Raw genomic sequence first — 24,227 nt, 5'->3', positions numbered from 1 at the left:
CAACTTTCTCAGCCTATCTTCATAAGGGAGACGCTCCAGTCCCCTGATCATCTTTGTGGCCCTGTAGCTCCGTTAAAGCTCAGTAATCTAAGTGAGCATCTCTCTCGGTGTCAATTTCAGCAGAACACAGGACTCTAAAGCCACCTCATCTGGCAGCTTTCTAGAATTGTGATTATTGAAGGAGCACTGATTGATACAAACAGAATCATAGAATAGTTTGGGTTGGAAGGGGTCTTCAAAGCTCATCTAGTCCAACTCTCATGCAATGAGCAGGGAGATCTTGAACTAGATCAGGTTGCCCAGAACCACATCCTGCCTGGCCTTGAATGTCTGCCAGGATGGCGCATTCACCACCTCTCTGGGCAACCTCTGCCAGCGTTTCATCACCCTTACTGTAAAGAATTTCTTCCTCACATCCAGCCTGAATCTCCCCTCTTTTAGTTTAAAACCATCACTCCTTGTCTTCCTGCAATCCTTTTGCAACAGTCCCTGCTAAAAAGTCTCTCCCCATCTTTCTCATAGGCCCCTTTTAAGAACGGAAAGGCTACAATAAGGTCTCCCCAGAGTCTTCTCGGCTCCAGGCTGAACAACCCCAACTCTCTCAGCCTTTCCTCATAGGAGAGGTACTCCATCCCTCTGATCATTTTTGTGGTCCTCCTCTGAACAAATACAGTATTTCCTCAAAAATGCAGGGGGATTCTGAAGCACATCCAGACATACGAAAATTTCATTTAAGCAATAATTCATTGCAAAGTACAGACATGCTGAGAATTCCCCACACCCCCCCTCCATTCAGGAGATAAACACAACTCAGTAAGCAACAAACATACCATAGCATACTGCAGCCTAGCCTTACTGGGGCAGAGTTGCTGAAACACTTTTTTTGATGGAAGCTTTTAAGATACGGATTCTAAACTGAAATCTTTAACCAGGACTTGAGCCTAGCTTTCTCCAAACTCAGCTATTTTCAGCCCACATCCAAAATTCATACCTCACCTAATGATTCTATACAGTGCACTTCAAAGTCCAAGGATGTTAAGTGTCACCTTCACTAATGTTCCAAAGTAGTTTACATCTGACTTACATTCTACTTTTCTTCCTGTACTCAAATGCCCTGATCTAATCACCATTTTCAGTTAAATCTTACCCATTTTTTTGAGATCTATATGTTCACTAGTTTGAGAGAGGAAACTCTGGACCTAAGCACCAGAACTAGTCAGTAATGGCACAAGGGTTTGGTTTATGACCAAAAAAAGCTACACGGGAAAAACATATCCTCTATGGTACTGATTCAGAGTGATGAAAAGTGGCAGAAGATAGTATTATTCTTCTCAGGTTGTTCCCTGACATGCTATTTCACTGCTGCAATAGAAATTACAGAAATCAGCAGCAGCTAGAGACACAATCCACATCTTAGTAACAGATAACAAGGTTCAAAGGTAGATTACATGCTTATATGTTCTTCGAGTACAGGAGGAAGGAAATACTTTATTCATTGTTAGAGGACAGAATATTCGAGCCCTGTTACCAGGAATATTCAGAAATGTATTGTTGTCATGCCCTAGTGCTCATGCACTCATCTATTTTGGAATATGAAGTTATTTACCTCAGACTATACCTCATGCACATATGTCCTGTCTCCCATTCAAGTTCTTCAGCCGGGTGGATACTTAAACCACACAGTGGCCACTTAGCCAAACCAGGTTGCTGGCAAAGTGTGGAGGGTATGCTAATTGGTGCTAATTCTGGTTGGCTGCTCATTCAGATGTGTATCTACCAGCTGTGGGTTGAAACTCCTCTTGATTACAGAGACCCTACCTTTCCTGAACAGATCCTCCTGAGGCAGTAAATACTAACCAATGATCAGGACAACTGGTCTGGCAGAGAGATTAAAGAGCAATAGAAAAGTTAGCAAAAAAGAATTCAACATCACCAAAGTTATAAATACTTAATTAGTGCTGAATTTAATGCTTAACTAGCTTGGGAAAATGTCCCAGAGGAATAACTCTTATCTGATAGTTAAAATTACTGGAAAAAGCAGCAGGAAGTTTGCTGGAGAGAAGGAGAAATCCTGCTGCTATGCTATAGACAAGTTGAACATCACTTCTGTTTTCACTCTAGGTTGCACTCTGTGCCACTCACTGCTACTGACAAAACACACACATCTTCAGTTAATATCAAGATCACATTCAGCAGAAAACTTGCACAAAGTCCAGCTTTAGTAAATCACAAACTGAAATGATTCACATAGTAAATACTCCTATTCACAGCTTCCTGTGTATGTTTAATATAGATGGATATTTATACTTATACCTGACAGATCTTAATTTCTTAGCTTGCTTATACTTCCTTTGGAAAAAGCTGTATTTATGACAGCTTTTTATAGAACACAGTCAATTAAACTAATATACAATACTTTCAGCTTATACCTAAAAGGACACTACTTTAATATTTTAAGAGCAGGGGAAATACACATAGGTCCAGAGAAGCAAAAAAAAAGAAATGTTTGAAGAGGGTGATTATATGAAAAAGGGAAGATCTGAGTTTGGAGTGTCTGCAGTGAAACCCAGAGCAAAAAGCTAGAGGGGACTGAAAGAGAATATCATCCATGGTCAAAATAGGGATGAGAAAGAAATAACTGAGAAGGTGCAGAAAAAAAATAAAGTACACAGATAAGGAAAAAGCGGCTTCCAGGAACACAGCCATTGTAAAGCTATTATCCCTAGTTTACTTTGGCATTTTTACTATAATTTGGTCTGTGATGAGAAGGAATCCAATGTTAATTTGAAAACACTCAGTAAGATGTCTGAACTATTAACCTACAAGGATTCCTATTCTGCAGCTATTTTAGTGTAAACATTTTCTTATTTTATTATTCTAAAGATGGTTTTTGTTTATTTTAGTATAAAATAAGAACGTATGCTGCAGAGAAGGTTAACATAACAGAACTTTTGTGTCACTGGGGGTGAAACTTAAAAGGGCACAGGTACTCGAACAGGCCAAAATTTGGGCTGGTTACCTGGTAAGTGACATTTAAAGGAATCTGGTACAGAAAATATTACTGAATAACAGAGTGTATGAAAATGGATTTCTGGAATGCTATGTTGTTTTGTTCTTAACTGTATCAGAAGACAATGTGTATACATCTAGGAGGACTTTGAAGCATAATTTCACACAGTAGACTGCTGAGGTTGACTCAGTGACATCTGCTGAACATGCTCTGCAATTAAACAAGTGAAAGGTTGCCTACAGACCCATTAGTGGACATCAGAAATGGTACCAGTGAGCACACAGGCAGCCGCTGTTTGTTTCAGGGACACACATCTCTGTGTGTCCATAAAGATAATCTTGCACATGACAGCAGCAGATCTTCAAATCTGCTAAGGGCCATTGTTTTAGGCTAAAACTAAAGCAAACAATCCACTGTTTATAAAATTTGTACTCTTTGCTTGATATTAGGTGCTGAAAGTAGGCATTAGCCCTCCCACAGTGAAATCAAATTTATGAAAGGCTTCATCTATCCTAGGACCTTAAATCTTACCCTCAAGCCAAACTGCTTCTTTAATCACAAGGCTGACAGTTAGCAAAGGACAAGTCAGAGATTTGGTTGTGGGTGAAAGAGAACAGCACAAACGTATCATTCATATGGGACACTCCTTCTTCTTCAGCTTACTGCTCTCAGCCTTGTCACCTAACAGCGTCATATCTCATTCCTTTCCCATGGCTTTAAACTGGTCCTAACACAGCAAGAAACTAAAATCCACCCTGTGCCTTGAGGGGAAAAAATAGCAAGCAAACATTTAAACCATTTTAGTTATTTCAAAGATAAGAGTATATCAAAAGACTGCCTACATTAAATTCTTTTGTCTTCTAAGTCTTTGACTTCTAGCCTTACAAGGTGACAATTCAGAAAGACAACTGTGTAGGAACCTGGAGTTGAAGCACAAACTGTTCTACAAGGTTACCTGCTACTAATGAATTTCCACACTATTTTTGCAGTTAATCAGGGCTGGTTTTACACGGCTATAATTACTGTGTTAAAATAATCACACCAGTATATGCCCCAATATGGAGTCCACTCTCCACTCCAGTTGGAATTAACTGTTCCAGCTTAAGGCACCTCCAGCTCAGTGCCTTTCTCATCATCTGATGCTGCAGGAATCCTTTCACTATAACCCTGTAATCATGAACAAGGACTTCTGCCTTTAGATGCACTGGTGTCTATTCTAGAGCAAGATACAAAAACTAAAAGGGTAACAGCTTCATACTTCTTATATGTTTCTGCTTGAGAACAGCCTTTTCCTTTTAAGTTTTGGTACCAATTTGTTTAAACTGCAGAGCAAGGGTTTTATACATGCACAACTAAAAATGAGGTATGACATTTAGAAAGAAATTCCCACATTTATTTTCCCGGATCCTGAGAAAGCTGCAAGATCATTTTCATGTTATTAATGACCTTTCTATGTACGTCATTTTCATATTCAACCATTCTGTGAACATACTTTAATTGGCTAGCTTCAACCTGAACCCCCAAATTTTCTCAATGATTCTCACTCCTGTGCCCCACTCCTAACTGTGGTACAGACTTTCATTCACAGAACCTTTTCTTTACTGCCTGCAGGGCTGTGTATCTGCATCAGCATGGAACTGATCTTTCTCCTGAAGGCTTATGGTAACAAATCAAAGCTGCTTGCACATCTGTTTACAACTGCATTCCATATATCTTCTTTCAAGGTGATCCAGAAAATCACAGAACCTAAAAAGCACGGGGTAGCCACTAGCTGTCCTAGTAGGATAGATTTTCCAGTGCCTAAGTGCCTTTATGGCAAACGCAGCAGAGTGTGACCTACAGGAAACAGATTGATTCCACACTAGGTACAGCTCAGCTGGTACTAACAAGAACTTCAGCCAGAAGAGTACACTCTGCGCAGGCAACAGCAGATTACTAGGTGTTACAGCACTCTAACAGATAAGGTTAAAGATCGCATATGTTAAATGATTTAGTCAAATGCCTTGCAGGAAATTGTTGATGTATTCTTTTCCAGGAATGTTTCTTGGGAAAATTAGCTGGTGATATAGAACACAACACTTCAAGGCTAGGCAGCTCCATATGCCAGCTGCAGCTTTCCCAGTAGCACAAAGAGTAGGAGTTAACTTATATTCATATTTGGAGTGTGTTTCCACATAATTAAAGAACTCTATAGAGGACAGGCATCTGTGAGTAGGGGCAGAGTAAATTCTGCAAGCAGGGCTAACTACTTGGAATCAAAACTGAGCCCACAAGCTCAAACATAACTGAAGAAAGCATTCTAACTGACACAGCCTGCCCTGGTGCCCACTCCGGAATGATACAAGAAAACAGTCACTTTGCAACTTCAAATTTAGGCAGTTCTTGCTGATTTCAGACTATGTCCTCTTCTGTGTTATTTTTAGCGCACACAACTGCCAAAAATCTGAGGATATGGAAAACATACCTTCTGCTATCAGCTTCTCCTTTAGCTTGAATGCACCAGTAGGAAGAACTGAACCAATCAGCTGAGCTGCTGATTTTGGCTGGGATAGAGTTAATTTTTTCCATAGCAGCTTGTATGGGGCTACGCTTTGCATTTGTGCTGCAGACAGTGTTGCTGCTAGGGGTGTTTTAGTTATTGCTGAGGAGTGTGTATGCAGAGTCAAGGCCTTTTCTGCTTCTCATACCGCCTCACCAGCGAGAAGGCTGGGGTGCACAAGGAGATGGGAGGGGACACGGCCAGGACAACTGACTCCAATTGACCCAAGGGACATCCCATACCATGTGGCATCTTGCTCAGCATATAAAGTTGGGGAAGAAGGAGGAAGGGGGGATGTTCAAAGTGATGGCATTTGTCTTCCCAAGCAACCGTTATATGTGATGGAGCCAGCCTGTCCTGGAGCTGGCTGAACATCTGCCTGACCATGGGAAGTGGTGACTGGATTCCTTGGTTTTCTCTGCTTGCATGCATGGATTTTGCTTTCCCTGTTAAACTGCCTTCACCTCAACCCACAGATTTTCTCACTTTTAGTTTTCAAATTCTCTCCCCCATCTCACTGTGAGGGAGGAAGTGAGTGGATGTGTGGGGCTTAGCTGCCAGCTGGGGTTAAATCATGACAGAAGTATAAGCAGCTTCTCTGCACTACTATTGCTTCTGTGGTCCTTGATGTTCTGTGTTTGCTTTTTGCTCAGGTGATGGGAAGGAAGAAGAGAATAACCAAAAGGGTTATTGAGAAGCTGTTCTTTCTCATGCTTTCTCTTTCATCATGATATGTTTTCAGCAGTGTGCTTTGAAAGTTGTAAATCTTCAGGCTAACAAAGATCAAAAGTTCCTGCAGACCTAACTGACAAGTTTAGAAATGTTGTCCCACAGCACACTGCCAGTATCAGAACCATTGTGTCTTATTTAAATGCTGATGCTCTGTAAGGTGCAGGCTGTTGTCATGCCTGTGGTCTGACGTCCATGAGCTAGATTGCACTTTGATCAAACAGCACAGTGCCAGCCAACTGTGGGCACTTACAGTGTGAAGAGGTCAAAAAGCAGGGATTCCCTGGAAATGCCACCACTTGAGCAGATGTACAAAGCTGTCACCATAATGATTACTGAGCAGAATCTTTTCCTAGGGTACATCCTGTACCAAGAGCTGGAAGTGTGTAAGAAAACTAATAACCAGATATCCTGTTATTTCATCTGTCCTGCATGGAACTGAACCTGTGGGAACTTACAGAGGCTGTAAACCCAATCAGTCACTGAGGTGAAGAATGAAGAGTCCTTCCCTTTAGAAGTCAGGATGTTCCTGTGGTGAAATCATGCATGGTATGATCCATCCTAGTGGGGAACTGCATGGTAAGGAAGAATTTGGTAAAGCTGGGGGATTAAAAAATAAGAATATAACTGTTGTTGGGTAAAAGTCAGCATGGATGAAAACAGCAGAATGGTTTCTATTGTGCTAATCTGCAGTTCATTAATTGTGCAAAACCAAGCACAGCTGCATCTGCTGACCTCAGATTTGAGATGCAATTATAAAACGGGATAAAGCAAGGAGTGGGAGAGAAAAATATCATGAGGAAACCTTGATGTGTCTTAACACTCAACAAAACAGAAGAGGCAAGAATGCTCAGAATCTCTGAATTGGACTCTCAAAATCTATATAATTGAGTAAAATTGTGAAACTTTATAGTTAACTTTGGATCCTGCTGACAAACAATGTTTTTTTTGGTCTGGAGTCTCAGACTTTATGGTTTGTAATTGCAGCTTTTTCTCCTTGACAAAAACTTGGTTTTGTTTGGGGAATTTGTTTGGTTTTGAGAACAGACTGAAAATTTTATAGCACTAAATATTATGAATCCATAATGTAACAGAGACCTCGTAACATTGCCAAAACCACTGCATCAGGCAGGTTTTCTGCTAAGCCCTTCATCCATGCCTTGTGCTTTGACTGAGTTCAGGTACTCTTGCCCAGCTGCAGTGCTCTGGGCACTATGAGACCTATTGATGCTTCCAGCTCACCTTCCCTCACGGAAACCCTGGCCAGTTTGCTGCCCACCACCTCTCCTACCTGTCCTAGTTTGGGGAGCTGTTTTGATGCAGTGAACCTTTCTAGGATACGAAACTGCTGGTAAGCAAAGAAGAAAGTACTTGACACCCGCTATCAATCTCTTCCCCAGAATAGCAGTAGCCCTCTGGGAAGAGAGGGGTTAGCTGCTCTCTTGGTGAAGGAAGATATAGCCTATAAAGAGAGGGGTCTTAACCTCCAGCTCTGCTCTCTGTGACTGCAAATGTTGGACCAGCCCTTGCCAATTAAAGAAATGACACAACTTCCTATTGCAAAAGAGTCCAAAGGTTAAAAAAGAAGGCAAAAGTAACATGGGATAACAGCACTGCACACAGCCAAATCCTGCATTAGCCAAAGTAAAACTTAACCAAGTTATAGACTTTTGTAAAATCACGACATTATTCCACTTTGGAGGTTGGTAAGTGACTTGTCCACGTCATCCACTAGGTCAATAGCAGACTCAGAGAGTGAGGTATTCAGTAAGTATAGTCACAACCCTGGACTGATCTGCACACAGTCTACAGTCCAGGTGCTTTTCATTTGAATTTAAAGCATAATCTGGCAGCATCTAACACACATTGGGGCATTTGTGCCCTCAAAATTCTCATTTCTCTCTGCTGACTATAAAGAGAACTTAGGGTGCACAAGTCCACGGTGTAAATAGTTCATGGCTAGGGAGGGGAATCCCACTTCTGCTCCCCTGCATCTCAGTGTCCAGTGGTCTCTCCTACCCCAGAGGCAGGCACTGTGTGGTGGTGCCAGCTGTTTCAGCTGCACTTCTTGAGAAGGAGAAAAGGAGTAAAACCAAAAACAGTGGGGTAGGACAAGGGAAGAAGTTTTTGAGAAGAAAAAAAAGAATCCATTATATTGAAGGAAAAAGCAAGCAAAAAGTAGCCTGGGGAAAACTTGTCTCTAAAAAACAATGGAACCAAGATGAAGAAGAAAAACATGGGTATGAGAGGCATATGGTTTGCTTCAGTTTTTGTGCTAGAACATGTAATTTATAGGAATTTGAATTTTCTTTCAAGAGAAACTGCTATTCCTAACACTGCCCTCTCTTCTGAGAAGTTTTCCAAGCTCATGGCAAAGATGAGCATGCCAGCATCCTGCTCCTTAGGTGGCTCCTCCAAATATCGATGATCCCCTGTTTTCCTTGGAAAGCCATTAACAGGTATACACAGAGCCACCTGCTTTCTGCTGCAGCTGGTATATAATGAACATCCCTTCAGGTGATCACCTCATCTCCCCAGTTGATGTATTATGTGCTTTCTGCTGCCGCTAGTCTTCATATTTTGGGGAGGAGGGAAGAATATTTTGTTTCTGTGGTGATTAAAACTGAAGTCTGGTATGAGAAATTCAGTTCCCCTTTTCTTAAACCTTGAGGTCTGAGTCATGCATCAATTATGACGACATTGGGCCCCAAGAGGAGGCCTAGAAATAAGCCACAAATGAGTGGGGAGCAGCACAACTGATACAGCAGCACAGCTGTAAGTGCTCTGCAAAGAAATCTTCCTTCAACACTGCTGGAACACAGTCAGCAAAACATGGCACGAGTGACTCTGGGGCCTCCCATTGCTGGCACTCTGTCAGCAAAGGACACCATTTCAATAATGAGCAGAAAGATAATGCCCTGTAGCACACTGCTCAGAGTCACAAGTTACCTTCACTGGTCACATGTACAGGCAGGCTTAAGCAAGACAGAGAGAATGTTGTAAACCTATTCCTTGACTCTTTTCCAAGCTTGTTTGCTGTGTTGTATTCTGCTCTCTGCTCTGCATGGCTGGCACTCCTGCTTTCCCCATTGTTGCTAATTCAGTGTTTGCAATGTCAGGTATCTCTTCAGTTCTACTTTATTTATCTTCTTTTTTAATTGAAAAAGGAAATAAGTAAAACAAAAACAGTGCTGGACAGCCAGCCCTTAAAGCTTTGGGAGAGTTTCAGCTCAAGTGGCTGGGATACAACAAATGTACCTATGTGTCATACTACCCACATGCACACTCAAATGCTGTCTCTTCCTCTCAAGAGAAGAGTAATGCCCTAGCAACCTGCAACACAGTCATATCACACATGTAAATGATTTTATGAATCTTATTTATAACAGGCTCATAAGAGTCTCTGTGTCCTTAAATGATGATTTAAGGGTGGAGATGTTATTTCATTAGAAGATAAATCACATGTTAGAACTTGATGGCAGTTTTAAAAAGAAACCGCCCTACAGCAGTTGGACCAGCTGATCAGATATTTTCCTCCTGAGCTTACAGGCTGGCCCCAAAAATGAAGCTGCTGAGCAGAACTGAGCCCATGCCAAGTCATTGTTAAGCCAGGACAAACACTGAGTTCTTCTCCCTGCTCTTGACATAATACATCCCTGCACAAACATGATTGCTTTGCAAGTCCCTTCCCAGCCAAGAGAAAATCCTGAAACAGCTGGGATCTCTATCACCAGGGCATCAAGCTTATTTCATTCACATGACAGGAGATCTGTGCCTGTGCTGGGGGCAGAGGGAGTGTTGAAGTCCCCTCTTTCCCCTACAAGAAAGGTTTATTTAGCTGACTGGTACAGCATACTTAGAAAACTAAGCACATATTGGTTTTTTTTCGGATGAAGTCATTCATGCTCACACCACCTGAATTTAAGCTGTTTTCATTCCTGTGGATGAGGTTTGGAGCACATAAATATGCTTGTTAAAAATAAGGAAGAGGCCAGAGTCTTTTGGGACTGAGGACCACTAGTGCATTGTTCCTACCGTTATTTGTGGTCAGTGTGTAAAATCAATATCTTGGCCAGAATTCTTCATTTCTGGGCTTGGATTCAGGAAAAAAAAACCAAAACCGAAACCAAAACCCCCTAAAAAACCCAGAGCTGGATTTTTAATTTGAAATAGGAGGAGGAAGTTTATGGTCTTCTCTGCATCTGCCACAAGGGAACCGTTCCCTGTGGATTGCAGCCAACACAGAGTGAAACCAGGACCTTCCACTCTGACCTGTCCAGACACAGCAATTCCAAAGGAATTGTGGCTGCTCTGCCCCTGGCAGTCGAGGCCAATGCCTGCCTTTACTTAGAAGAGGTGCCAATAGGGGTCAAAGCTTTGAACCAGTGAGAACAGTTAGTAAGATGAGGAAAAATGACTCATAGTGTTATGTGTAAACCCCTCAAAATGAAAGCCTTAACTTGTGAGGTGTTGCATCATTAGGGAAGCATCATTAATCTTAGCAGTCCTTGATCCACTGTATCTGGGGAAGGGATCACTGTCTGCCTGATAACACAGAGGAAAGAGGCTCCTTTCCAACCTTCCCTCCTTCTTCCCACACCTCCCTGTTCCCCCATCCTCACACCTGATGTTCAGCTCTGCCAGGTATACTGCTGTCACACTTGGTCTTTAATAACTCCAGTAAGTGCAAGCAGATCAGAGCAGGCATAAATCTAACTCACTGGCATGGAAGACCAATACAGCTCCAGCATTTGTGCTTGGATGATGTTCCCAGACGGGAGCAGCCAGACCTGGTGCTGGCTTGACATACATGCAGTCAATCTCAGCTCCCTGGGAGGGGGCTGAGTCAGCGCTGGTCTCCTTTCACACAGCAGGAGGGGGCCCACAGTCCTTGCACAGCTGGTTTCTTGAGCAGCAAGTCGTCTTTTGCTCTGACCTCTATCTGCAGCTACATTTTGAAAGAAGCAGCAGAAAATAATCAAAGGACTCTCCATGTAGTCTTTTAAACACATGTCTTTTAAATACTTGTCACTCACTCTTTGCAGCTTCTCTTAGCAAGACTGACTTTGCTGGCTTTTTTTTTACTGAAGGGAAGGCAGTAGGGAGGGAGTTAATGCACTCTTGTGCACTACATCCTAAGTTACTATTACATTGCAAGCCAAAGACACCCCAGGCTAGTCAGTAATTTGATGAATCATCAGACTTGCTCCTCAAGACCTTCATTCAACCAATCACAGAGGGAACTCGCGGTTAAAGCCCCAGATTTGTCCTTGGTTCAGCCTTTTTATCCAGAGCCTGTGGTCACCATCCCAGGATTTCACCTCTACCAGCATGATTAATTTCTCAATTAAGCTCAATCTCTTGTTTCTGAGGGTGGAAGGCTCAGTCATAGGCCACCAGTAATTTCTGATACATACAGACATCATGGCTCATCCTACACATAACACAATAAATCACGAGATATATCTAAATGTCTCTACACCTTGCTTTATAAGCTGTTTTGAGCAGAGAAGTTAGCTTTTGGGAGTAGGATGTTAAAAGATTTCTTGTCCTTTCCTTAAGACAATTTAATTAACAAAACAAGCGTTTCAGGTTACACATTTGAGCTGTGTAAGAAAATCATAGCAAGTAGCCTTGTAAGATGTTTTGTATGGTGAACTCCATACAATGTGATGCTCTCTCCCACAGCTATGCAATGCTCTGCCTTGGATCCCTGCATAGCTGTGGTGGTTGCACCAATGCTGAGCACACCAGTAAACCATTCCACTCACAGCATTTCTGCAATTCAGCCTCATTTCCGAGAAGCGATCAGAATTTTCAGCGGTTCCTTCAAGCGCTTCTTAAAACCAACAGTGGTTTGAATAGAAATGCGGTCACCTTCTTAATATTTGACTGAGGCTGAATTTCTCTGATGTGATGAGCAAGCAGCAGGGAAAGAGGAAGTGGAAGATGAAGAGACTAGGGTGAAGGAGTATGCGGTGGCTGCGCAGGTGGCGCTGTGGCAGGCACTGACATGCAGCAGTGACTGCTAATGCAGAAAAGCTGGACACAAAACACCTCTCCTGTTGCTGCATCAAGAGGAGAAAAATCCTACAGGAAAGCAAGTCAAGGGGTCTCTGATTCCCATAGGATTCTAAACAATTGAAGTCTGTTTCCTCAGTTTGAGGATACAGCCATAATATATTTTCTGCTGCCAATCAGAGGAACCTTGACAGGCTGGAGGATTTGGCTGGCAGGAACCTCATGCAGTTCAACAAGGACAGAAGTGAAAAGTCTTCCACCTGGAGAGGAACAACCCCATGCATAAATATATGCTGGGGCTATCCAGCTGGAAAAGGCCCTGGGGGTCCTGGTGGACAGCAAGTTGAACATGAGCCAGAAACATGCTCTTGTGAAGAAGATGAATGGTATCCTGGGCTGTGTTAGAGAAAGCACTGCCAGGAGGTGAAGGGAGGGGATTCTTCCCCTCTGATCAACACATGTGAGGACACGCCTGTACCACTGTGTCCAGTTCCAGTCCAAGAAAGACATGCACATGTTGGAGAGACCCCAGTGAAGGGTCACAAAGATAATTAAGGAACTGGAGAATGTCTCCTATGAAGAAAAGCTGTTCAGCCTGGAGAAGATAAGGCTCAGGAGGATGCTATCAATGTATATAAATACTCAAAGGGAGGGCGCAAAGCTGACAGTCAGGCCCTTTTCAGGGGTGGCCAGTGGCAGGCCCACAGGCAATGGACACAAACTGAAGCACAGGATGTTCCCTCTGAATCTCAGGAAGCACCTTTTTATCAGAAGGGTGACGCAGCACAGGCTGCCCAGAGAGGCTGTGGAGTCTCTAACCCTGGAGGTGACTCAAAAGCTGTCTGGACATGGCCTTGCGCACCCAGCTCTAAATGGCCCTGTTTGAGCAGGTGACTCCAAAAGGCCTCTTCCAACCCCAACTGTGGTAACGATTCCGATTCTGTGGTAACAATATCACCCAGTGCAAACATTCCTATGCCTACTCTGCTTATCAACACTTTTAAGCCTAACTAACAGCCACATCTGAGCATATTCTAAGTAAAGAATTCTTTCATTCAAATTCCATCAAGGCTGAAAAAATTTCTGTTTTAGCTGGAACCAAGTAGTGGAACTATATCTCCATGAACTTAAAAAGCTAATTTTCATGTACAAGAAGAATTCTGTAAACAAAAGAATAGCAATTTGAACTCTGTTTTCAATTCAGTATTTAAAGACTTAATTCCTAGCAAGGGCAGGATACAAAAGCACAAAGTAATGGAAACTGAAACAAATTTCCCATTCACCTGTAAACGTCTTTATATATATATATATATAAATATATCTATATACACACACATATATTTCCTTTGTCAACCGTAACAATCACCCTTCTGTGTAGCACAGTATCAAACCTAATCCTGAAAGACAAAGAACAGAAAGATCTGTGGGTGAATGCCATGACTGGGACTGGTAGATTTTGTAATTCGCATCGCAACAGACTGTTTTACAACCAGAAACTCCCATGTTGTGTGAATTCTAATGGAAGTGGATGAAAGCAGAATTCAGAAAGGCAACTGATTCAACAAGATGGCAGCATCCACCATAGAAGACCTGGTGAGTCATGTTTCACACCACTGACAGTGAAGTATGGAACAAGAAACACACTTACTGGTTGAAGTCTCTTGGGTTGGTAGGACACAGCATCTCTGAATCTGACATACACTACAATGTTATGAAGATGTCTTGAATTGCAGTGAAATTTGTTCATCCCAGGAGATGAGAACTCATTCCAGTGATATGAAGAACTGTAAAGAAGTAAGAAAGATGTTAAGAATGAAAAAAAGCTTGCCTGAGGCAAAGTTACTTTGAGAAAATCAGTAAAGGTGGATCCAATGGGAAGTACTTGAGAGTGCTATACACCTTCAGACTTATAATAGGTAGAGTTCTCTCTTATCAGAGACAGACTGTGAGGAACCAACTCCTCGTGGTAACTGCCATATAACAAATATTTCCAGCAATGATAGAGCCCAAATGTTTTTACATGTTATAGTTCATATTTCTTTCAAGGGCTAGTCAATGAGGGTTTGGACTTGTTTTCATGGGTCATCTGCCACTTTCAATCTGACATTGCTGAGCATCCTGCATCCTGGGGGTGGTTCCACACAGTCGTTTTTCAGCAACAGCTTATTGGCTTATAATGATTTATTTATTTACTTTTTTCTTTAACCTCCCCATATTTCACTTTCCTCTCCCTCATCTTGCTTGGTACAGAATTTTAGCTCTGGATCTTAAGAGTTGTATCACACCCATTTTGCTTCTCTATTCTGTTCTATAGCATTCATGGCAGGTTGCCTGGTAGCATACCTTGCTCTCTCTAATGTATAAGGATAAATATGACAAAACACTGCTAATTCCAAGAAAAAGCGCCTGTAAATAGCTTGATCTGGGCAGTATTTAAACAGGATGATAATGCCTACACAACACAATCCCAGCAGAGTAGATACTTGGAAGCACTGACACACACCATAATTAGACCACATACAAAGTGTTTTATATCCTGTGGTGCTAAACTTTCTATCAAACTTCTCAGGAAACTGTTCTACTCCCCAGGAAAGTTTAGAGAGCCAAGAATTGTACTTATCTTTAAAATTAACTTACAGGCGCTGCCCAGGCTGAGAAGACAAAAATATGTAAATGGATATATCTGAAAGATATCTAGAAATGTTTGGATAACAAGCCTGTACTAGTTTCCAGGGGGATTTCGTCCAGCTGCTAATACCTTTAACATGAAAAAAAAAAAGGTCCTTGGAAATGGAGAGATCCCTTACAGCGTGTACAGCAGCAGGAAGAAGTGAGGCAGCAGCTGGCTAGGGCTGTAACATCTACTGATCTCCCTGGGACACTTTCTGATTCAAGTGCTGCATGATTACCACTTTATTACAAGGGCTTTCTGCAATTGTCTGAACACCGTCCTAGTTTTTTAACCAATGGCCACAGATTTAATCTTATGGGCACAGATTGGCTGGTTTAAGGGAAGTTAATAGACTAGCCATAGCATAAGAGACAGCAGTCAGAGCATCATCAAGTGGTAGACAAACAAGCCTCATGAACTTAGCCTGAACTATGTACTGTGGAGGGTGCTGAACCCAACATCAGCATAGACTCTAGTGTTCAGCGGTGTGGTGGTACACTATGGTCAGCACAGATCAGTTCAAACTAGATAAGCCTTAATTTAGCAGGAACTACACAGTTTGCATTGATTTCTTTAACAAGATACAATAGATCCCACTAAGTCAGGAGGAAGTAAGTCCTGTTGGTTTTACAGGACTTCCCTCAGATACCGTAACAGTGTTTGGCATATGTGAAATCAAAGCTAAGTGGGATATTTTCAGTGGACTTCAACAGAAGCAGCTAGACCTCTGCTGCCACGCTGGAAGGCTCCTTCCTGAGAAACAGTTCACACAGTACAGAATATCAAGTTCAAAACAAGATAGTCTGCAACAAGCTGCCTTCTAACTTTGCTTAGTAGTTTGTGTGCACCATTTTCTACTCAAGAGATTACTAGAAGCAGCTCAATTCTTTTCAGTGAATCTACTGAAGAAAAGAATGTTAAGGAGAGTAGAACTGTCCTAGGTGAAAGTCAAAGAACTTTTTAACAGTTTTGGCCGATAACTTTCTAATCTATGCTTGCCTGAACCAAAGCTCTCAAGCTCTTAGGACACTATATAAACTTTACACATTATATGATCGGGAAAAACAAGCTTACCTAACAGACTGCAGACACATACAAAGAGTTTTACAAGATCTTCTCTAAGGACTGTTCTCATGCCTCTCACTCTAGTCTTATTATTTATCCCAAACTACTAGTCTGAGGATGTACCTCAAATTTAAATTATTTGAGATTATTTGGTTACTGTTTGCTCATTGGTATTTTGCTGCACAGCAGAGCTCAGCTAGACTGTGGTATGCTGGATGAGGCAGGTAAGTCTTCTTTGAGAAGTTACAGGATATCCTCTTAAAGCCTCTCTCAATAGCTTTCCGAGCTTCATGGTCTCGTGATCACTGTGCCCAGTCCTACTCCTCCCCTCTGGCTTCTTGCTGTCTTCTGTCTTGCAGAAGTTTCTCTCTAGTTAGCTTTGGATAAAATGCTTTGTTGAAAAGAGAAATATGCACATATATTTATATAGGCTGAACTGGCTTGTGTGGTCTACTTTCCAGCAGTATCTCTGGCACAGTTTCGGTTTCCTTTGCATTACTCTCTGTGATTTCTGCTGGCTTACTTACAATATCCAAATGAAACAGAAGAAAATTAGCCCATGCCTCAAAATTCATCCCTCCTTTTCTCCCCACCTCCAAATTACATCTGCAAATGCAGTTACAGCTCGTGAGCATCTGTGTGGCCTCTAAAGGGCAGCTGGAGCTCAGGGAATGCTCACACACTGGGGGGAAGGTTCACCCCTCAACAGACACAGAAGCTTATCAGAGCCAGAAGGATCCTGAGGTTGACTGCAGTATACACAGAGTACTTTCTTTTGTGAAGAACAGGATCATTTCTTCTCCCCCAGTCATAATGCTTATATTGAGCTCAGCCTCAGAAGTGGGCAGGTAAAATCTTTCTCCCTGGCCAGGGATTGCAGTAGCACTGAAAGGAATGCTCCTGTCTTGGCTCTGCTTACACAAAGGAAACTTTCTCCCTTACAGGCTTCATTTTAGTGACTTCCTGGGAAGTTACAGAAAATATGGCTTATTTTTATCCTTTTCCTTATTATAATCAAGTGTTGGTCCTAGCTTACGATTTCCATTTAACAGCCAGGGTATTATATTCCTAAAATGCAATTGCATGTCTTAGCATTGACCTTGCAGCGTCATGCACCCTTACCAAACCCTCACTTGTACCAGCTTTAACAAAGAAATCTATTGCCTTATCATTCCAGGAAGACTGTCTGAACTGCCAACTGCTCCCTGGCTTTGCCATATTTGCTTATCATGGACTGAGGATTTGGTTAAAAGCCTATACAGTTACATTTTATTACCTAACAGCAATTAAGAAAAGCAAATTTCACTTTCTGATGAATCAGATAATACTACTTCAGAGTTTCCAAATGCTTCACTTGAGCAAGTAATAATCTGCTCATTTCACAGAATGAAAACAATTAGCAGGAACAGCATGTGGGTAAAGTCCTTCTTTGGGAAACATATCCTAGGGAATTTTGGTGATATTAACCAGGAAGGAGGGAGCAGCAGTGATTTAATTTTGAAATCATGAAAGACGCTGTATTTTTACGTTAACAAAGTCTCTGCTGAATATATTCTTTACTGTTAAGGCTAATCCACACACATTCCTGCACACCAGATACTCGTCAAGACTGTAAGTCCCCTTCAATTTCACTAGCCCTGGAAACCTCTAGCTCAAACATCAAGTGGCAGCCCAAGGCACCCTCTCAAACTTGTTTACCTTCTGGATATGAGGATGAGCCTACCCTTCTCCAGACACTTCTCATCTCAGACTATTATTTCCTTCTTCCATCTCATCTAGGTTCCAATCTCCTCCCTTTACCCTGGTGCAAACTAGAAATGCCTTGGTAAAATATGGTATAAGAGAACATGGGGAACATCTTACTGCTGCATTCAAGATGTAGGCATCAGAGTGTGAATGGCATTGGTATGGTGAAAAGATTATATAGATGGGAGAAAAGAGGTGGTAGCTCATACGGCTCTTGCGAGCCATGATCACCCTCTAAACGTAACCACTCATATATGCCCTTCTGTTGTATGGATTCTATGGCCTCCTTGTTCCCCAGGAACAGCTTTTATGTGTTGAATCTTGTTAGATATAATCAGAAATCTACAGTAATCAGAAAACCTTCACAGTGCTTGGGTCCTTGACTGCATGGAAACATCTGCAGTTGGTGTAAGGCTGTCTTCATATTAAGGACAAGATATATGGAAAGGTGAACTTGAGATGAGCTCTAGAGAACTCATTACGAGTTTGAAGGTACTGGGGCATAAATCATCATATGGATATAGAGATTTGATTTTAATGCAAATACTTACTGTTAACTTACTTGTGCTTCAGAATTCTAAATTTTAATATGGAGAACTGAACAAAGAGTTCAAGTTCAAACAAGGATTACTATTTGATTCTGCTCAAATCTAATTACAGCCTCACCATCAACATAATGTGTACGGTTTGATTCCAAGTCTGTTACTTTTTTCAATTTTCTTTTCTTTCCTGGAGCACAGAAACAATTATCTAAGTTTACTGTGAGCTCCTGGCTATATCCAAACTACAAAAAAGAGTTATTTTCGGGCTAGGAGACTGTCTAAAATGGAGAGTAGGTTTGTGTGATTTGCTCCCTCCATATTTACATTAAAAAAAAATCAAAATATACTCTTATTATATCTATAGTAATACAGAATCATAGACTAGATAGGGTTGGAAGGGACCTTAAGATTATCTAGTTCCAACCCCCCTGCCATAGGCAGAGGCACCTCACACTAAATCATGTCACCCAAGGCTCTCTCCAACCTGGTCTTGAACACCGGCAGGGATGGGGCATTCACATATCTAATTGAAAATCCAAAGTAAGCTTCTATGTAATAAAGAGAGGTCAGAGAAGGTGTCAAGCTCATTAACTTCGACGGCTGCTTTGAGTGCTAAGACCACTGCATAATATTATCTAGGCAGAGAAGAGGAAAAAACAGTAAAATCCAGCTGACTAAGAAGTAATTTACTTTGGTACTTCAGTTTTTAACATTTTAAGGTGTAAGGAAGCCATTTTCACAAAGCCATTGTGACCATTTCATTCTTATTAGGAGCTTCTGAATTCAGGAATCTTTAAAACTGCTATTGGTATGATCCTAATACATGATGAAGTAATACTAACCCAGTCAGGCCATTTCAGAAAAACAGCATGTATAAATGAACAGCATTTCAGAAAACAGCAACTAAGAAAACAACAGGACAAGATGTGAGAGAAGTAGTCAGTGTGTTTTGGATGCCTAGCTGGCCAGAAGAGATTATTGTGCAACTTCAGTTGTTAGGGATGGGGAAGTAAAAGTAACTACTGGCATTAAGCTGACCTGCTGCTTTCAGCTATTACATTTGTATTTTGTATTTTGCTAATTTGTATTTTGTGGTCTGCATACAGGCCCATAAGTTTTCTGCTGTATTATTTTTGAGCAGAGAGGCAGTGTCAGTGACACGGAAGACATATCCTGTAGCTACAGGTAAACATAATGACTTTCTGGTCTACTGGGACTCATTTTAACTGCAGCATTGTAGCTGAAGCACAGGTCAAGGGACAGACAGACTCATGCAGATGCAGAGCAAATTTGACAGGACAAGGGGGAATGGCTTTAAACTGAAAGATGCAAGATTTAAATTACGTATAAGGAATAAATTCTTCCCTGAGAGGGTGCTGAGGCGCTGGTACAGGTTGCCCAGAGAAGCTGTGGCTGCCTCATCCCTGACAGTGCTCAAGGCCAGGTTGGATGGGGCTTGGAGCAACCTGGTCTAGTGGAAGGTGTCCCTGCCTGTAGCAAGGGGCTGGAAATGAATGAGCTTTAGGGTCTCTTCCAACTCAAACCAGTCTGGGATTCCGTGAAGTTTCTGCTCCCAGCACTTGGAAATCACTGCACAGGCAAAAACCTTGTAACTGTTCTTTGTGCTTTGGCTGCCCATTCGCATGGCTGTTGTCTATCTGACAGTAAGTATCATCCCCAGCTCTACATAATCTCCAGTGATAAAAAGGATTGAAAAGTGCTTTCAGCTGCAGCATTAAAGTCTGTCCATGCCTGCTTATACAAGCCAATAAAACATTCTCTGTTCCTTCCCCTTTAAACAGCAAACAGAAGATAGGTTTTGGGTTGTTTTGTTGTTTGGTTGTTTTTTTGTTTTTTTTTTTAACTAACATCAACTTTTTCTTTGGGAAGCTCAGCAATGACTTACAGCCAATAGGGCCTTCCTGGGAAGCTGCCAGATGACAATAGCTGCTGTCAAAGAAAGGCTTCCCTTTCTAGCTATCTGTGTGTTATTTATAGGCAAAAAGCAATGGAGACAAAAAACTCAGGGGGAAAGCAACTTCAGTCTTTATTCAATGACTGCCTGACAGAGAAATATTTGCCAAAGACTCTTTAAACAAGTTTCTAGTATAGGGAAAAAAAGTTCATTATTCACAGATCTGGCAGCCTGGAGATAAGGGAGAGGCTTTAATTTCTAAACAAAAGGACACTTGGTATTAAAACCACCTGCCACATAATCATTTCTATGACTGGGGTGGGGAGAAGGTGGAGGAAGTGTTAGCTTACTATAGAAGGAGCGTCTAGGATAGAATAACAGCTGGAGGAGAAATCCAGTAGAGGCAGAATTGCAGTTCCATAGGACAGCCAGGAAACTTCAGTGGAAACTGAAGCTCCTGAGCTCCTTTGCTTTAAATTAGGCAGCTGCTTACACACACAGCAGTATTTTGCCACAGTGTACCGGTTTACGGTCTTGATTTTTGAAGAAAATTAAATTCATGTTATTGCACTGTCTCTTCTGCTTCCTATTCCTGCCACAAAGGCTTCAATGCATTGGTTAATTCCAGCTTGCTACAAAGCTTGAAATGCCTGAGTTACCTGCTGTCTCCATTCCTTTGAAGACCTACAGTTGTGAAGAGAGGGGAAACCATTCTTCTCTACCCACCTAATCCCAAAGAAAAAAGTAGAAATAGCTCAACTTCTATTTGTCTGCAATGGCCCACCTCATATATGGGAGGCAATAGCCAGCATCTACTTGGCTCTTAACCAGCCATAGGACGTACTGCTCCCTGCCCTATGAGCAAGCTAAATAAAGGTAGGTGAAGATGGTGGAGAGTGCTGTGCAGATGTGTTTGGATGGCTTTCTTGGCATACATATGTATGTGCATGCACACATACGCATGACAATAGTAGGAGGCTAGGCCACTATACGCTGAGACAGGGAGGGAGCTAAAAGTACATCAATGCAGCAGTTTACACAAGACTTGAGGGAGAGCTCAGAAATGCAGGATAAAATCACAGGGAGATGTAGCTCACCATCCAAGAGGCAGAGTGCCCTGGCTCTTTCTTAATTAGCCCTGGAATATTAAGGATCCCTTTATCTTGCCGTATTACAATTTATGTTGATAAACAACAGATTAACCACAAATGGACCAGCACCAATAGCAACAGGCTTACTTCAGTAATCATAAAACCCTCCAAAACACCAAAGTCCAACAGGCTAGCACTCAAAGGAGGGTCACTGAGGAACACCTGAACATACCCACTTAAGTAGCGCATGTGCTCCTAGTTTGCCATCAAAGACAATTAAGCTGAGAATCTACAGAAAAATTAACTACACTTGGTGGAAAACCTAAGATCTACTGACTTTGCTTATGCTGCTAGATTTAAATTCCCATGCTTTCACAACATTATAAGACATAAATTAAAAGCAAACATCAGAAACAAGGCTATGGAGCTATCAATGAAATTTCTGATAAAGGCACTGAAAGCCAAGAGGGGCAAAAAAGCCAACATTTTGCCATTTTGCATGTACTCAAGTTTTGATTTAGCCAGTTATCCGGAAAGCAACTAAATATATTGGTATTGTATATCGCCTTTTCATAACAACCTGTAGCTCAGTCATCTTGCTCTGCAAATACAGCGGAAAAGTGGCAAGGCAGGTAGTAAACGGTACAATTAACAGATTTCCAGGTTAAAACCTCCCAAACCCAGTAAACAAGGCCTGCTCTAATTTTTAATTCGAACACTAAAGCTTTTGGCCAATTAAACTTCTTCTAGTGTTAAACCGCTGCACATCAACTGTGGAATGAAACTGGATAATTTCTGTGTTTATGCAAGTCTGGCACTCTTTCAGTTGAAGGTAGAAAACCTCCCATTAGAGTCTATTCACCTGGCTGTTTCGCTTCATCTCCTAGAGTAGGCAGGAGCAACCCTCTGCCCTCCCCACAAGTCCTACTGCAGCCACTGATTGATTGTTCAGCTGTCCAGAGAGTAAAACTGTTCTCTCTCCAGAGGCTGCAATAGATAGTGAGGGTGATCATGTCCACCCAGCTTTTGCCAGCAATTGAACTGAATAAAGCCTTTCCCCAGCCAGCTCTTTGGCCAGTCAGTCCTAGAACCCTGGTGACATCTTAAGTGTATTGAATTTAGATCTTGCTGAGAATTTTGTATATTATTTATGAGAATGGATTGATTTTTTCTTTTCTGTGAGGGAGTAATATGGCATGTATCCCTCCCTCCCCCACCCCTACTTCTGGTAAAATAATTCCTGAATAAATACTGATGCACCACTGCCAGAAGCATTTTACAGTTTCAAAAGACTGCCTCATTTTGTAGTTCCTCTCTTTACCAGGGATTGATTGACAAAGAATTTATGGAGAGGAAAAAACAGAATACAAAGCAAATTCACAACTGCCTTTCCTGCTTGCTGTTGATGGTGCATTACAGTGTAAGAGGTTCTCTAGCTACTTGCTTGCAGTCCTTCAGCTACAATCACATGTTACACAGGTATTTATTTCATCTTGTTCCAAAGAACATTAAAATGAAGACAAACTAAAGCATGGGGAGGGTAGTACCTTTCTTCCTCTCTGCATGTATTATGCATATTTGCTCTTTCTTAGCTTATACAATCAGTAAGACATGAATTATGTTCACGTCTGTTTTTCACAGGATGATGTTTCCATTCTCATAAGACATTTTTAAAAAACAGCATATACAGCAAGAAATACCGTTTTATGAGTGAGGTTATGGCAGAATTAAGATTCTTAAATTTAAAACTACGATCATGAACGTGCAATTCTGCTCTACAATTGCTCTGCCCTGAAAATGCTCCTGACTCCAGAGATCACTTCTGGCTTTACTCCTACAGATTTTAAATACTGTGTGTTGAGCTGAGTAGCTCTCCAGACAGCATGCTGGCTTTGGGTCCGATTCTAAGGGTGGGATTATAACAGAGTTCTGAATTATGGCTCAGTGTGGCAGAGGTAGAATGTTTATAGTTAAGCACCAGTGGATATATTTCTCTGCAGCATTTGGTCTCCTGTGATCCATTCTTCATCAGCCATTTTCCAGAACAAGGTTGTCCATATTCAAGTAAGGCCTTTGCCCCTTATCCTACCTGATCACTTTTACTTCATTATTTATCCCAAAGCTTATCTACTGTTTTCTCTTAATGAAGTTGTCTCTGCTTTTACTCGTTTTATCCATCTGCTTCCTCCTGCAATTATGAAGACAGCACTATTTCCATCCACTCGTTCAAAGAGTTGTACCTATGAGCCGTGAGGGGAAAGACAAAGAGACCGCCCTGGGACAAACCAAGGTTTGCTCAGAGGTTTCGCACTGGGAAATGAAAGTCTATAAAATTTAGCTTAAATTGTGAGTCAAGTGCAAAATGTCACAGCAGTAGATATTTCTAAACAATTGTCTTTAAAAAAGAAAAATAATAAAATGTGCATGTTAAAATAAGGAGAGGTCTATCTTTATTTCACGAAAGCAAGTTTTTAGTTATTTGAACAAAACAGAATGGTTTTAGATTACTATTTCTGGTTTTTTTTTTTTTTCAAGTTTTAAAACTTGAGCAGAAAAGTTCTATTTAAACAACTGCCCCACCCTTCCCTGCATCAGGGAAATGTAGCAAATCCAAGAACCTGAAAGTGAAACCTGCTGTCTCATAAAAAGATAACTGACTCCCTGAGCTGCAGCATCTTGGGAACCGATGGATAGAAACTGAGGCATTTACTAGAACACAGTCACAGTGGTTTCAACAGCCAGACATGTTCAAAACAGCCGCAGAGAAACTCACATGGCTTCCCACCCTAAAAGCTGCTATAAAACAGTTCAGCAGTGACACTGAAGTGGCAGTATTCAAGATCAGTTTGGATGTGGCTTTGAGCAACCCAGTCTAGTGGAAGGTGTCCCTGCCTGTGG

At 41.6% G+C, this 24,227-nt stretch overlaps 1 long non-coding RNA gene across 1 annotated transcript in view; it reads right to left on the bottom strand.

Moving 5' to 3' along the window:
- LOC130598453 (uncharacterized) overlaps positions 1-24,227 on the bottom strand; it is a 96,973-nt gene that overhangs the window by 47,924 nt on the left and 24,822 nt on the right. Inside the window, exons 4-5 of the long non-coding RNA XR_008972010.1 lie at positions 14,393-14,650; positions 13,944-14,083 (exon numbers count right to left, since the gene is read on the bottom strand). This is a non-coding gene — a long non-coding RNA (uncharacterized LOC130598453). The remainder of the gene's footprint in view (positions 1-13,943; positions 14,084-14,392; positions 14,651-24,227) is intronic.

Source organism: Pezoporus wallicus, unplaced genomic scaffold (genome assembly GCF_028554395.1).
Source record: "Pezoporus wallicus isolate ANWC-B61680 ecotype Strahan unplaced genomic scaffold, APGP_CSIRO_Pwel_v1 contig_4012, whole genome shotgun sequence".
NCBI classification, from domain to species: domain Eukaryota; kingdom Metazoa; phylum Chordata; class Aves; order Psittaciformes; family Psittacidae; genus Pezoporus; species Pezoporus wallicus.
This window is presented reverse-complemented; position numbering and strand designations above follow the sequence as displayed.